Source organism: Pinus tabuliformis, chromosome 5_2, assembly GCF_031772625.1.
Source record: "Pinus tabuliformis cultivar Carrire ecotype Pingquan chromosome 5_2, CPIR1, whole genome shotgun sequence".
Lineage (NCBI taxonomy): Eukaryota > Viridiplantae > Streptophyta > Pinopsida > Pinales > Pinaceae > Pinus > Pinus tabuliformis.
The window spans coordinates 518,922,149-518,936,768 of NC_142306.1; positions in this window are offsets into that span (position 1 = coordinate 518,922,149).

A 14,620-nucleotide genomic window follows, 5' to 3' on the forward strand; every position below is an offset into this window, starting at 1 on the left:
TCTCTAACTCTTCTTCTGTTATAGGATCTTCGTATATCTCAGGAGGTTCGCCTATAGGTTCTTCTGGATCACTGTGACCAAAGAAGAGAGAAGGGTGACTTAGTGATGTGGTGTGGGTGTTGGGTAGGAATTTTCCTGTTTTATCTCGGTTTCTACGAGGCATGAAATGAAAAGACTTCTGGTTGCTTTTGTTTTTTTCTGGTACCTACAAAACTAAAACAGATTGAACTACAACTAACTATCTTGCTGAAATGGAAATGCGGAATTGAAATGAAAGCATGAAAGAACTTAATCTATTTTTCTCAAATGAAATTGCAGAATTGAAATGCTAAGCTACGCTTGCAGAATTGAAATGCTAATCTACGCTTGCAGAAATGAAATTGCGGAATTGAAATGTTAATCTATGAAAGCAGGAAATGTCTATGCTACTTTTGCAGAAAGGAAATTGCAGAATGGAAATGAAATAAACTACTTAGCAGAAGGCGAGAGTAGGAAAATAGAAGAAAAGCAACAATCACTAATACTCTGACGCTTCCCCGGCAATGGCGCCAAAAAGATGGTGGGCTCCAGTATTGTAGAAATAATGCTACAACTCTTGGAGCTTCCTTCTCTAATTTTATCAACCCGGTAGTTCGTACAAACTTGGAAGCGACGGTGCTGTATGCACAAGCACTACCTCTTGCTGCAGCTGTCACTTGGTCAGCTGGCACAAGTCCGCTAGGGCTCAAGCCAACTTCTATGAGCTCTTAGAAGAAGCTTTTTAACCGATGAATGAAAGCTAACTCAAAGGAAATTAACCTACTTGCAGAAAGGAACTGAAAGCCAACAAGAAACACAAACCCTAGAAAACCCTAATTCTACCAGCTAGTCCTACTGATGCAAAAGGTGGGAATGCAAACTACTGAAAGAGATGCCATTACTTCTATGAAGGTGAGATGCATGTGTCTAGACTACGTTTATCTGAAGAGAACACATTTTTGTATTTTTGTTCAAGTTGTTGGAATTATTATGCATGTGCTTCTAACTGGGTCTTTTACTGTGCAGGGGTAGATTAAGGAGGGAAATGCCTGGAAGGGGTCAGAAATGCTCAGAGAGGGTCTAAGGAGTCCCTAACATCCTTTTAGAGAAGTTCACAAAGTTTAGATGCCAAGCAACCGTGTTTATGAGCTTCTACAGGAAGTCTGCAGGGGTTCTACAGGATGTTCAGAATTTCTACAGGAAGTTCAGTAATTCCTACAGGATGTTCTACAATCGGATTTTTGGGTGATGGGTGAGTGGAAGAGGCTGCATGGATGGATAGGGAGGTAGGAGGGGAGTTTGTAATGACTTAGCGACAGAGAGATGAGATGGAGAGGGGGTGTGCTAAGCTAGGTTGTCTTGAAGAGGGAAAAGGGAATGGAAGGCCAAAAAAAGGTAGAATAACAAGGGTAATAGAATAGTTGAGAGACAATGGGTCTAATTGGGGAACGAGTAGTTGGCCTGGGCCCGACTTAGAAAGACAAGAGAGTGAGGGAGTAGCGCTGCACAGTGTAAACGAAACAAATCATCCACGTCCTGCACACAACCGAAATATTATTAACCTATTCTAACTGTTTAACAAAACCAATGAACAACAACGTTATTCCTAAGGAGAATCATGCATGGTACTGAAACAGAGAAACATTCCAAGAGATCTGAATGCATGGACACTTCTACAAACAAGATATTGCATCAAAGATTGCATGAACATGTAAACCGATGTTTTTGGTGGGTAGCATTGTCTACAATTCCAGCCCCTAGAAAGAGGTGAAAATGTGTGTGCAAGCAACCCTTTTTTGGAACTTTTATCAACTCCAATCTTCTTCAAATTATTCTAAAAAGCTAAAGCAACTCTATCTTCTACAAATGTCCTACTTAACCACACCAAGGAATCTAACCCAGCAAACTGTGTTTGAATGCATGTAAAGGAAAGAAAACATAATGCTGAAAGAAAGATAACAATACAAATGAAGGAGGCCTTAGGCTCTCAGGTTGGGCCCAACCCCGAGAGATATGGCTCCTTTAAGAACTCAGAACTGAACTCAAATCTTCCTGCTTTCCATTAAAAGATAATAATCATAAGTCAAATAACATGCCAATAATGGCTACAAAAGAGCAAAATAGAGCTAGCAGCTCGTAATCCAGAATGTGCAACAAGGTTTCAAAAGTCCTCTTCGAAGGCTAAAGCCTCATCATTTATACATTACGAGGCCCCAAGCTGGCCTCCTAAATCAGTGGGATTTGGCTGACCAAACTAGGAGTGAACTGCTGCTTCCTCAAAATCCATTTGGCTGCCTTCTAACTCGGTGGTGGTGGCTGTCAGAGCTCGGAGTTGGGGGTGAAGATCACGAGGAGGGTCATTCAATGTTGTGGACAACCTTCCTACAAAATCTCAATCCCATCTTGACTGTCTCCTAGCCCACATCTGTGTGGTTTTGCTCCATTAAATGTCAAAAAACCTGAAATAAGCACGTGTTAGCCACCTAGGACTAGTGACTGCCCTTATTCGTACAAATGACATAAATATACTAAAAAATGATGCATAAGTTATGAAAAATGAAGGGTTGAGCAAGGGTAGTTAGGCCAAATGAGCCCACAATGTTACCAAATGTGGGGCTCATCAATTCCCAAGGCACCTAGACCTAAGGTGACCAAAACATACTAGAGATAAAAAAGACTTGTGTTTACTCCTTAAGTTGAGGAAATGGCCAAGCGTTCTACATAAATGCAGCAGGGATCACATTTGTAGGATGAGGAGCTAATTGAGCATGATTTTTACCTAGTTGACTTGGAGGCAACAGATGAGCATTCAACCTTGCAACAAGCTATTAAAGAGAAGGATTCCCAGATCATGGAGCTCCAGGACAATTTGGCAAGGGCCAAATTTATCATTTCTTTCCTTGAGCAAGAAAACAGTCAACTCGAGGTCAAACAATTAATTATGGAAAAAGAGCAATTCAGGATGATGAGGCAAGAGGTCAAAGGTAAAGAAGTGCTAGAGAATGATGAGAATAATGAACAAGAAAATAATATTAGAAGGAATATGCCTAGGAAAATGTGTCACAAAAGAGCATTGCAGAAGGAAATAGACCAAAACCTACTAGATGAGGATATCAGTATTGAAGACAAAATTGCTATGGAAATCAATGAAGACATGGAATATTGGCTAGGAAAATTAAATGGCCATATATAGATTATTCCTGACAAGGTTAATACAAATAACCATATGTTGAGGCACATGGCCCACCACTACCAAACTAGAAACAAGATTTGTAACATCAAGGTCAAACAAATGCAAAACAAGCTAAAGGAAACCCTAAAAGGAAAATATGAAAATTAAAACTTCGATATGCTTGCTGAGGCATCCATTATAGCATATTACACCTCATTTTTCACTTCTAGACCAATTTTGGGAGTTTTCTAGCATTTTGGGTTTGTGGTGAAATTTGGTGCAAATTCAAGAAAATGGATTAGTTTCAGAAACGGAGCGCCTTGGCACTACGCTTTTTCCTCATAGCTCTAAATGACAAATGGTTTACATTTTTGTAAATATGATGGCCTCCTATCAAAACCAATTTCCTCATATTTTTCAAACAAGGCTCAAATTTTGAGAAAAACGAGAAAAAGGGGTCAAAAATCAACATTCTACCCCTCTTTTTGATAGGCGCTATGCTTCTGGAGACACCTTGGGAGAATGAGTTTTTGGAGGCCTTCCCATGGGTCATTTTAAAAAATTAAATATGTTATGGAAACTATATGGACAAGGCTAGTTTACCATTCATTAAGATTTCAATTTTGACTTCAAGAAAGCACCTACAAATGGCCAAAAATTTGGCACTTCGCTTCTGAAATTTTCTGACATTTTAATTACAATTTTCACTGTGTAATTTCTCAAAGTTTCTAGTTAGATTTGGGTAAAGGTAAAATTGTTGATGTAATTTCATTATTTCAATGTTTTGATGCTGTAATCATGAATAAATTATCATAATATGTTGTTTTTATGATATATTAGGCCTCATTAATGAAGAGAAACTCAAATCAAAGTCTAAGAGAATAGTTTGTTTTCAACCTTCTCACTCTCACTTGTTGGTTGAGGTATTCTTGGAAATTGTTCCACCACTCATGGGTTTGACCCGTAAAGGTGGGGAAATTTTTTATCTTAGTCTATATGTATCATTTTCTCAGTCAAAGATAAATATTGGGCATTTGAGACGAGAACTCTTGTAACTTGTGCTTCAACATTTTCAGAAAATCAAAGAATAGTTGTAGCTATTATATAGGAATTCATGTGCAGTGAATTTGTGATCTTGTTTATTCTCTTTTATAGTTTCATATGATATATATTCATCTCTTCTTTCTATTCATCATTTTCTTCTGTAATTTTTCCTAAGTTTATAAACAGAATTCTTGTCTTAAATCTTTGTTTTGATGGAATTATCATTATATGTTATTTTCTTTCATGCTTAATGAATTCATGACATATATTCTCATTAAGTTTTCTAAATTTATTCTAAACACTACACTACCTTGACAAACCCTAAGCCATCACAAAACTACTGCTACCTTGCTCCTTTATGTTTTTTTGGTTGTTACCCATTGATCTTTTGACCTTGTTACCTGGTTTTCATCCCTTGTTTAGCATCAAAATCCTAAATTTTCAAACATATCTAAGCCTAGCATATCTAGCCTAAAATCCTTTTATATTCCAGTCAATTCTTTGGTTGTGATCTCATAGAAAGAGTGTTGGGTTGTGTTATATTCTTTCCACACCTAACCTACATAGTGAACCAGGAGGTTAGAGTGGGGGTGGAGCCTCCCCTGCATTGCGCTGATTGCATTACGTGGGGGTCACAGGGGGGCAGTAGCCCCCCTGTCCGGAGGGTTTGAGGGGGGTGGGTAGCCCCCTCTATGGGTCCGAGGCAGTGCCCCGGGAAAAAGAAAATTGGACCCTATATTAGGTTGGGCAAACCTACCTATGGTTTTCAGTCCATGGTTTTGGACATGATGGTTTTCGGTCCATGGTATTGGATGCTTCGGCATGTATAAATATGTATTGTAACATTGAAATGAATATAATGAAAAATCAAGCTGGTAGTTCCAATTTTGGGATCCAGGGGAAAATCTCTATGTATATGTGTTTTATGTGTTATGCGCTCGCATTTTTTATTTTTTGTGTTTTAGAATTTGTATGCAGGTAATTTCTGTACGGGGTTAAAACCTACAGAGAGCCCTCTCTAGTTTGGTAGCGCTAGCTACTAAAATGCCAGCTTGGTCTGTGGTTACCTCTGTCAATTCCTCTCAGCCTCAAAAATTGTGGGGGATAACACCACCCAACCATAGATTGTATTTTATATTCTATTCTTTGTAGTTGGTCATCCCTAAGCTATAATAACAAGCCATGAATGGATTCTCTTACTCAATTATTAAAGGTGGAGTCATGAAGATCGTTGACCTTTATTAATTCAAACTCAATAGTTCTCTCAAAATCCGACTAACCCCTAAGCTTTCCCAAATGTTATAGGTGGTTTCTCAATTGTCCTGCATAGAAAACACCCTAAAATAAATGTTCTCTCTTAGGATACCATTGGTGTAAGGATAAAGGCCACTCTACTTCATCCACATATAAATAAGTATATTTCCTTTGAACCTATTAAGATATAGCTTGTTATCATTCGCAATGTTTCCACAATGCACTTGCACAACACAAAGAAATTTTGTTGGGAATCAGAAATTACTAAGAGGGGGGTGAATTAGTAATTTACATTTTTTCTTTATTTATGATAAGAAATTAAAATTTTAATTTCATAAATTCAATAAAAAATTAATAGGCTAATAATCACATAACACTTGAACACAATGATATAATGTGGAAACCCTTCTAGGAGAAAAAACAACCAAAGGTTGTTTTGATTTTATGATGTAAATCTAAATTAGCTACTCATATTACATCACTAATTTATGATCACCTACTCACAGAAGGCCCCAACCCCCTTCAAATTAGCAAGCCCAATCATGCTTAGAGGGACCAATCTCTTATAATTGCAAACCCCTACTTGCTTTAGCCAAGTCTTCTACTTTTCATAAAATTTGCAAACTAAAAACAATGGTCTACCTCAATATTACAAAAGAAATAGTAATATTGATATGTTTTCTCTCTAAAACTCCCTCTTCTCAGCTCTTCTCTCTCACTCATTTTTCCTTGCCTCAGCTACTTTAATTATGTTGCATAATCTTCTCCTCACTCATACTCAGCAATAGAAAACAACCATACATATTATTCTCCACAAATAACTTTCCTACTCTACTCTATTTCGGCTCGTACATTCAATCCACACACACATATTGCCCCCACACACTATGCTCTTAGCTACTCTCTCAATAATATCACTATGACACAATACAAAGAGTATCCTTCAACTCTATCATTTAGTTTGAGAATCACATTAAATGAATCAGAGCTTGCAAGGAACTAAAACAATGGAGCATGAGAGTAACCACAGTTATACATAATGATTTATTTTACAATACTAGTGATTCTTGAATTCTTGGTATGCCTTCTTTTTCCATTTAATTTACCATGGTACCTGATCATATTTTTTCAAGTAAGGCTCCATGCTAATTATAAACTTACTAAAACTTGTCCTCCATTATCTTCTATCCAAGACAATAAAAATCCCACTACTTAAACAAATGTGCTACACTAACCACACTAACTGTGATCCATTGCATTCAACCAATGCAATTCAATTTTGTGTTGTGTTTCTCATTCTAGCATCAATCTCTAATATAATATGCTTGATTTAACAATTTTGGTATATCACAAGATTTTAGCAGTGTCTATATCTATATCTCCAATATTAGCTAATAGATAGATTCAGTGAATGCTACCAACTATGGAATTCAACACCCTCAATGACTTGGTATAATATGCCTGAGGGAATATAGCAAAAGGCCTACATGAAGAGTTCTTAAAACCACAACTTGGAAGTTGAGAGTTCTTTTAGAGTGCAAGTAGTCTAACTACCCTATCACCAACTAGCCAACTTAATGTGCACTTGAGTCTTCCTACGTTGGGTCCCACATTGGTTGGGAGGTCGAGGGATCATCCCCATTTCTATTATGCAACAACACCTTTTCCCCTGACTAGCTCGAAAACCTTGACTAGGCTGAGCTGCCTGACATCTAACCTTTTTCTCTTTTTTCAGAGCGCGACTTGTTCAATGGCAAAGCCCAAGAAAATTAAATACACATGAAAGGTTCACTATAATAACCTCTTGATGATCTTCAAGGTCTTTGCCACATCATCTTGTTGACCCTATACTTGCATAATCCTGACGTCACCAGTGCCTACATGGTGCCACATGGAACCTAGTTTTGGCCTACTTATCCATCTAAAAAATACAAATCTTCATGCTATGTGTCACATGTCTGGGGTGCCACATCACCCTGTACTGACATCATCTTGCCACTATGGCTCCCACATGATCATCCTTCTCATCATCTTTATAATGGAAGTGTTTCGTGTGTTGTATAGACTAGGTTGCACACAAGTCATGAGTCAAGGATTAGGGGAGTTCATTCCTTATATTCCCATAGCAAGGCTCAATTGATTGAGGTCCTGACTAGGTCAAAGGCCCAACTAGCCTATTTTGGGACCATGAACTCTGCCAGACATTCATTGGCTATAACTCCATCCTTATGATTTTTTTATACCTCCATGTATTGTTGGAAACGTCTTTTTGAGGCCTATCCATCTATACCATTTTTAGGAGAAAATGAGAGTATCTCTTGAGGTAGAAATTCATTCAAATACTGGGTCACCTAACCATCGTAGTTATAATATTTTTATCTTCCTCACTTATCCTAGTACTATGATGGTTCTCTACTAATAATTAAAACTACAAGAGGATTCACTCTGAACTTGACTTTTCTTAGCAAGCTCCATAGAACCACCACCTTTGATATCAATGACAATATTTTTCCAGAGAATCTCTTCCTTTGACATTTATGGCAACCTTTGCAAACATTATCATAACATTGATGGCTCTAAAAAATAGAAACACTCCCCCTGACATCTTCAGACTCTTCTATTCTTACAAACACTCCCCCAAAACTATCATATTTACAGCTGTTCTTTAGCCAAAACTCCCTCTTGGATGTTATCATTTCAAAATGTTTGGGCCACTATTGTCCCTTTTACATCAACGGTAAAGAGTAGCACCATTTCCCCCTCAAACCATGCTTGAATTTGATGTTATTCTCTCATATCCTACTCATTAAATTGGTCACCAACACAATTAGCTATGGACCATTCCCTGAGCTCAGTCAATTGTTTGTTAGAGATATTACTCTGAATTTTTATATGAGATATTGAAATCTGTCTCACGATAAGGGTTTTGTAAATATATCTAAAAGCTTCTCATTAGTGGCCACATAATCAAGGCAAACAATATTAGTACCAACTTGTTCCCTCAAGAAATTAGATCTGATCGGAATATGTTTTTTTTTAATGCATAAGATGGTTCTTGGAGATACTAATAGAACTAGTGTTGTCACACAAGATTGGGATGGTTTCATTTAACTCAACCTTTATTTATTTGAGAGTTTGCTTCATCCAAAGGATTTGAGTGTAGCAAGTGTTTGCCGCTATTTATTCAACTTCTACTATAGATAGAGAGATTGAGTCCTACTTTTTTCTTACCCATGATACATGATAGTCCCCCAAGAAAATGTTGCTCCATAGATACTTTTCCTATCATCAATTCTACCATCCCAATAAACATTTGTATAATATTTTAAATTGAAATATTTACCTCTATAATACCACAATCCAAGGTCTGTTGTGCCTTGCAAATATTTGAAAATTCTCTTTACTACACTAACATGGATTTCTTGGGGACATTCTTGAAATATGGAGACCAATCTCAATACTTGAATTATGTTTGGAAGTGAGGAAATTAGATACAACAAGCTTCCAAAGATTGATATGTAGGTTATATGATTCACAAGAGGAGATTCATCCTCTTTACTTAGCTTATAGCTAGTCACCATGGGCGTACAAACTAGCTTGAAATATTCCATCCCAAATTTTTTAAATGCTTCTTTTAGATACTTGGATTGATATATGAAGATACCCTTTTTATATTGGGTAATTTGAAATCTATGGAAGAAATACAACCCCCCTATCATTGAAATTTCAAATTATTTTTGCATTACCTCAGTAAACTATTGTCCCATATGTTCCAAATAATTTCTAAAGATAATATCATCTACATAAACCATAATAACTAGAAAGTGATCAGCTTCAAATTTGATGTACATATTTATATAACCAGTCCCTCTTTTAAAACCTTGTAGCTAGAGATATTTGTCTAGTCTAGCATACCATGCTCTTGGAGCTTGTTTCAACCCATACATATCCTTTCTTAATCTACAAGCATAATCTTCATTCTCTAATAGCAAGAAACCTTATGGTTGTTCTATATACACTTCTTCTTCTAGATATTCAATGAGGAAAGTTGATTTTACATCCATTTGATATACTTTAATGTTTTTATGACTAGAAAACGCTAGAAACATTCTAATGGCTTCCAGTCTTACTATTGGTGCAAATGTTTCTTCAAATTATATCCCTTCTACTTGTGCATAAATCTTCAAAACTTGTCTTTCTTTCTTTCTTACAACTTGTCCTTCCTCGTTTAACTTATTCTTGAAAGCCCATTCGATGTTGATAAAAAAATTTCCTTGCGTCTAGGGACAAGCTCCAAGTGTCATTTTCCCTAATTTGTTCCAACTCTTCATTCATTGCTTTCACCTAGAACTTGTCTTCACCTTCCTGGCTCGCATTTTTAGGCTTGATTTGTGAGACCGTGGAAATATTTGTATGGCTATCACTACCAATGAATTTTCTTCTAGATTTGACATTGAGCCTTCAATCACCAATTATTTGATTTTGTGGGTGTTGTTTATGTACATACCTAGATGGGGTCTTGCACCTTTGTGTTATATCTTCTTCTTCTTCCTCTTCTTTAGCTTCTTCTTCTTGATCTACATACCTAAGAGAACAATAGTTCTCATCATCTAACTTCTTATTTTCTTATACTATACCAAATTTGGAAGAGTTTCATCAACTATAACATCGATGCAATTTTCATCCCTTTTTCTCCTCTTGTTGAAGCATTTGTAGCCTTTTCTCTTGACCAAATATCTAAGGAATATACTCTCATCTACTAGAGATTCGATATTTCCAATTTATTTATCATTTCTTTTGATATAGCATTTACTCCTAGATACCTTGAAATTGTTTAGAGATGTTGGTATTTCTTTCTTGATCACTATAAGGCTTGAGCTATGTTCTATTTGCTAATTAAACAGTTTCTTGAGTCACTTCTCCCTATAAGGTGTGTGAAGCCTTCCCTTCATCCATCATTGCTCTGGCCATCTCCTGAATGGTTATATTTTTCCTTTCAACCGCCCCATTCTATTGTGCAGTTGTTGCTAAGTATTACCTCATTATGCCATGTTTTTCACAAAAATATTCAAATTCTTTGGGGTGAATTCCCCTCCATGATAGATCTTAAGAATTTAATCTTATGTTCCTTTTCATTCTCAACCTGGGACCTAAATATTTTAAACCTACTTAGGGTTTTTGACTTTTGTTTCAACTACATTATCCAAGTAGCCCTAGTAAAATCATCAATAAATAAAATAAAGTACCTTTCTCCACTTGGGTTGTTTGTTCTTGTGGGACCACAGATGTCCTTGAAAACTAGCTCCAAAGGTCTATAAGATGATAACTCCTGTATTTTGAATTGTATCCTTGTATGTTTTCCAAATTAATAGGACTTGTAGATTGGACTATCAATCTTTGATAGTATTGGTAAACTTTTGACTTCCCTTAACTTACTAATCTTGACTAGGTCATCGAAATTTACATGCACTAACCTTTTGTGCCACATCCACAGTTGATCTATTTTTCTCAAGTAGAAATAAATTTGGAATCATCAAACACGTACACATTGTTGTGAGTCTTGATTGCCTTCCCTAACAATTTTCCATTCTCTACTTTTTGTATCTCACAATCCATATAGGAAAAGGTCACAGCATAGTTATTATCACACATTTGACTTACCCTCAGTAGGTTTCGCTTGAGACCATCCACACATAATACATTTTACGCCTTGGTATTTTCATCTAGACTGATTGTGCCCTTTCCTTTAATTTTTGTAGTAGCATTATTTGTGAATGTGGTATTGCCTTTACTTTTATCTTATAGAAACAAGAACTTACACTTATCTCTATTAATGTGCTTGGAACAACCATTATCTACACACCATTTTCTTCCTAGTAATGTGTCAATAAAGAAAATTGACACTCATTTTTCTCAGTCTTATGCTTCCACCTTTTCATGTCTCTTGGATGTGTTGTTTGTTTAGAATTATGTTGTCTATATGGATAGATAAACTTGCTTCTGCATTCATTTCCTTGTGGAAAAGGTTATTTCATTTTAAACACTCAGTTTCATTCAATAGAGCAAAGAAGTATTTTGTACTCTTAGAAAATGAATTTATATACCTCGGAATCTAGATCTGGAATTTTCATCTCTTTCAACTTTAACATTTCTAAATCTAATGAATTTATGTCAAACAATATTACATGAATAGAAATTTCCACAGAAAATATTTTCATACCTGATATTTGAGAATTAATGAGATTGAGTAGATTCAGTGTACCTTAGTTGTCATGTTGGTTGATTTACAAATTTGTGCAGAGGAGTACTTGAAAATTTAATAGAACTTATCCATAGTTCTTCTTTGATTATTTTTTTTTATCTTCACTGGATCTTCCTTGTAATTCCTTTGCATAGATTTGGAGACCTTTGAATCCTATGGACCTGATACTAGCCTTTCCTTTAAAATGTTTTTGTGGTTCATGGTATCCCAGGCCTGCCTTATTTGTTGGAGATCATTAACTAATTAGAATGTGGTTTAGTTTCTTTGTTCCTTAGCAAAAAAATTGTCCAAATCCATATCAAATTTCAATTTCTTGAGGTTTGTTCTTAGAGATACAACCTCTACTTCTAAATTGTGGCAGTTATTTTACCATTCAATTATTAATTCATTCAAAACCTCTTCTTTCCTTTTTCTTCCTCAAGCTTGAGTTTCAGAGACAATGTTTCCTCTTTATATGTTTTTGGAATCATTTTCACCTATTTCTTGGTGAGTACCTGTTTCAAGAGTTTATCCTCATCATTTATCTTATTATAGTTCTTTTTTTCTTCTAATTATTGTGTTAGAATGTATTTACTCTTAATAGCTTCTTCATTTTTTTCTCTTTGATAAAGAAACTCTTCATTATCAAAGTTGTACATAACTTCAACTCATAACAACTACTCTTTTCATTGCTTGTTCTTCCTTCTGACCTTCTTTAATTCATCAAAATTGTCGATGATATCCCCTTTGATATCCACTACATGTTTTTCTTCTTCCTTGAGGTTTGAGTCATTATTGGATTTATATTCATATTCAAAGGCCATGAGTAAGAATTCATCAAGCTCATCTTATAAATACTCTTCACTTTTTTCTTATGTTGTAAAATTGTCCTTTTTGGACCAAAGCCCCTTTTTCTTGAAAGATTTCTTCTTCTATGATTTTTGAATTTTATCTATAAGGTTTTGATCCTTTTCCTTTTCTAGCTTATCTCTATAAGGAAACTTGGAGGAAATATCCCCAACTCTTCCATAGTAAAAGAATTTGAACTGTAGATTTCCCTTATACTTACCTAAACCATGTTTTTTGGCAAATTGAACTAGCTCCTAGTCATATTCATAGCTAGAACATTTTTGGTGATATTTATGTTCCTATTTCCTCTTTGAAACTTTAAATGATTCCTCCTTTGGCTCAAACATTGTTGGGACTCACAATTGACCTATTTTTGACCTTATCTTTTGCCGTATAATTACCCTTTTGCAGTCATAAGTTGAAAGCTTTTATTTTATAATGACATATTAACCCCAAGGTATGAAGTAACCTTCCACATGTCTATGTTTAATTGTTTATTTCATATTCGTGAATATCTTTATACTTATCCTTGGAAACACTGACTAAATCGTCAAATAATTGTCTTAAGCTTGCAGGAGTTATAATGTATAGTTGCTGTAACACCAGAAACAACAACTACGCAGTTGCTGCAACACCAGAAACAGCAACTACGCAGTTGCTGCAACACCAGAAGCAGCAACTCCGTAGTTGCTACAGTCAGCAACAGCAATTACCTAAAGCAAGCTATTTTGTAACAGCCACGAACAACAGATGGCAGCTATCTAGAGAATCTTGACGTGGCATAATCAAGCGGAAGTCTAAAGAAAGAAGAACACAGTCAGCATGAACAGCATGGGGAAATGGCGAAGGAATATAAAGATCCCGAGAAGACAGTCAAATTCAGTTACCCGCCGTGTACCAGCTAAAGCTCAAGAAAAGAATGTATTATCATACTGTTGTAACAACACTCTGAATTGCTTATTTTTGACAAGATGGGTTAACTGAATAGGCTCTAATACTCTATTGTAATAGATGTCTCCTCTATAAAGAGGAGACATCTACATGAAAAGGGGGTTAGTCGGTGTCTATGGTCAGTCTGTAATCGAGATTCTGAGAACATCAGTAAGTCTGAACTCTATTGTATTTAATCATTTTGGCAGATGAATATAAAACTGTTTTGAGCACTTAATCCCGTCTTCGTTTTCCTGGGGAATCTTGTGAGAGGGACTAGGCCCACCTTCCTCACAAGATTCACCCATTTACTTTCCTGTCAAGTGTGTAAGTGTGCAGTAATTTCTTTCTGGTACTCTGTTTGGATTTGATAGCATTACCTCTGGTATTCTTTGTTTTGCTAGTACTCTGTTTCATTGATCATTTGAGTTTGTTTCTCACCGGTGAATGAGAGTGCAGTGTGCATTAGTAATTCTGATTACAGGGGCAGGTGCTGAACGTCCCCATCTGGAGGATAGGGTCCTGATCCTCTGCCAATAGAGCGTCCATTATTTTTATTTCCAGATTCGTAGTTTTAATTAATTGCTTTCATCTTAACAAGTACTGTAATGACATAGCGTAAGAATTACGTATACTACAGCTTTCGATGCTTTTAGACTTTAAGTACATACAGTACGCAGTGCCTTTGAAATAAAAAGACTTTCCCTGGTCGACAATTAATGTGGTACTTGAATGTTTAATTCATAAACAATTCAACTAGCCAACATTTTGGCGCCGTTGCCGGGGAAGGCAACTAAAGAATTCTAAAAGCATTAATGGTTTCTTTGTGAAAATAATAGGTGTATGAGAGGACGCAAGAAACCTAATTTTACAGGCGGCAAAGGAGGAAGGAAGACTTACATCGACGAAATCATCTCTAAGGTCGAAGCATCATAGAGGAAGAGTTCCCGGAGACCCCAGATCCAATACTCCTCACAAACAAACCAGCAGACGGAGGAAGTGATAGGACCTGAGAGGAAGCTGGAAGCACCAGAGTACACCGAGGAACCGGAAGAGGAACCCGAAGAAACAGAAGACACAGAAGACAAAGCGAGTGACTCACGGAAAATACC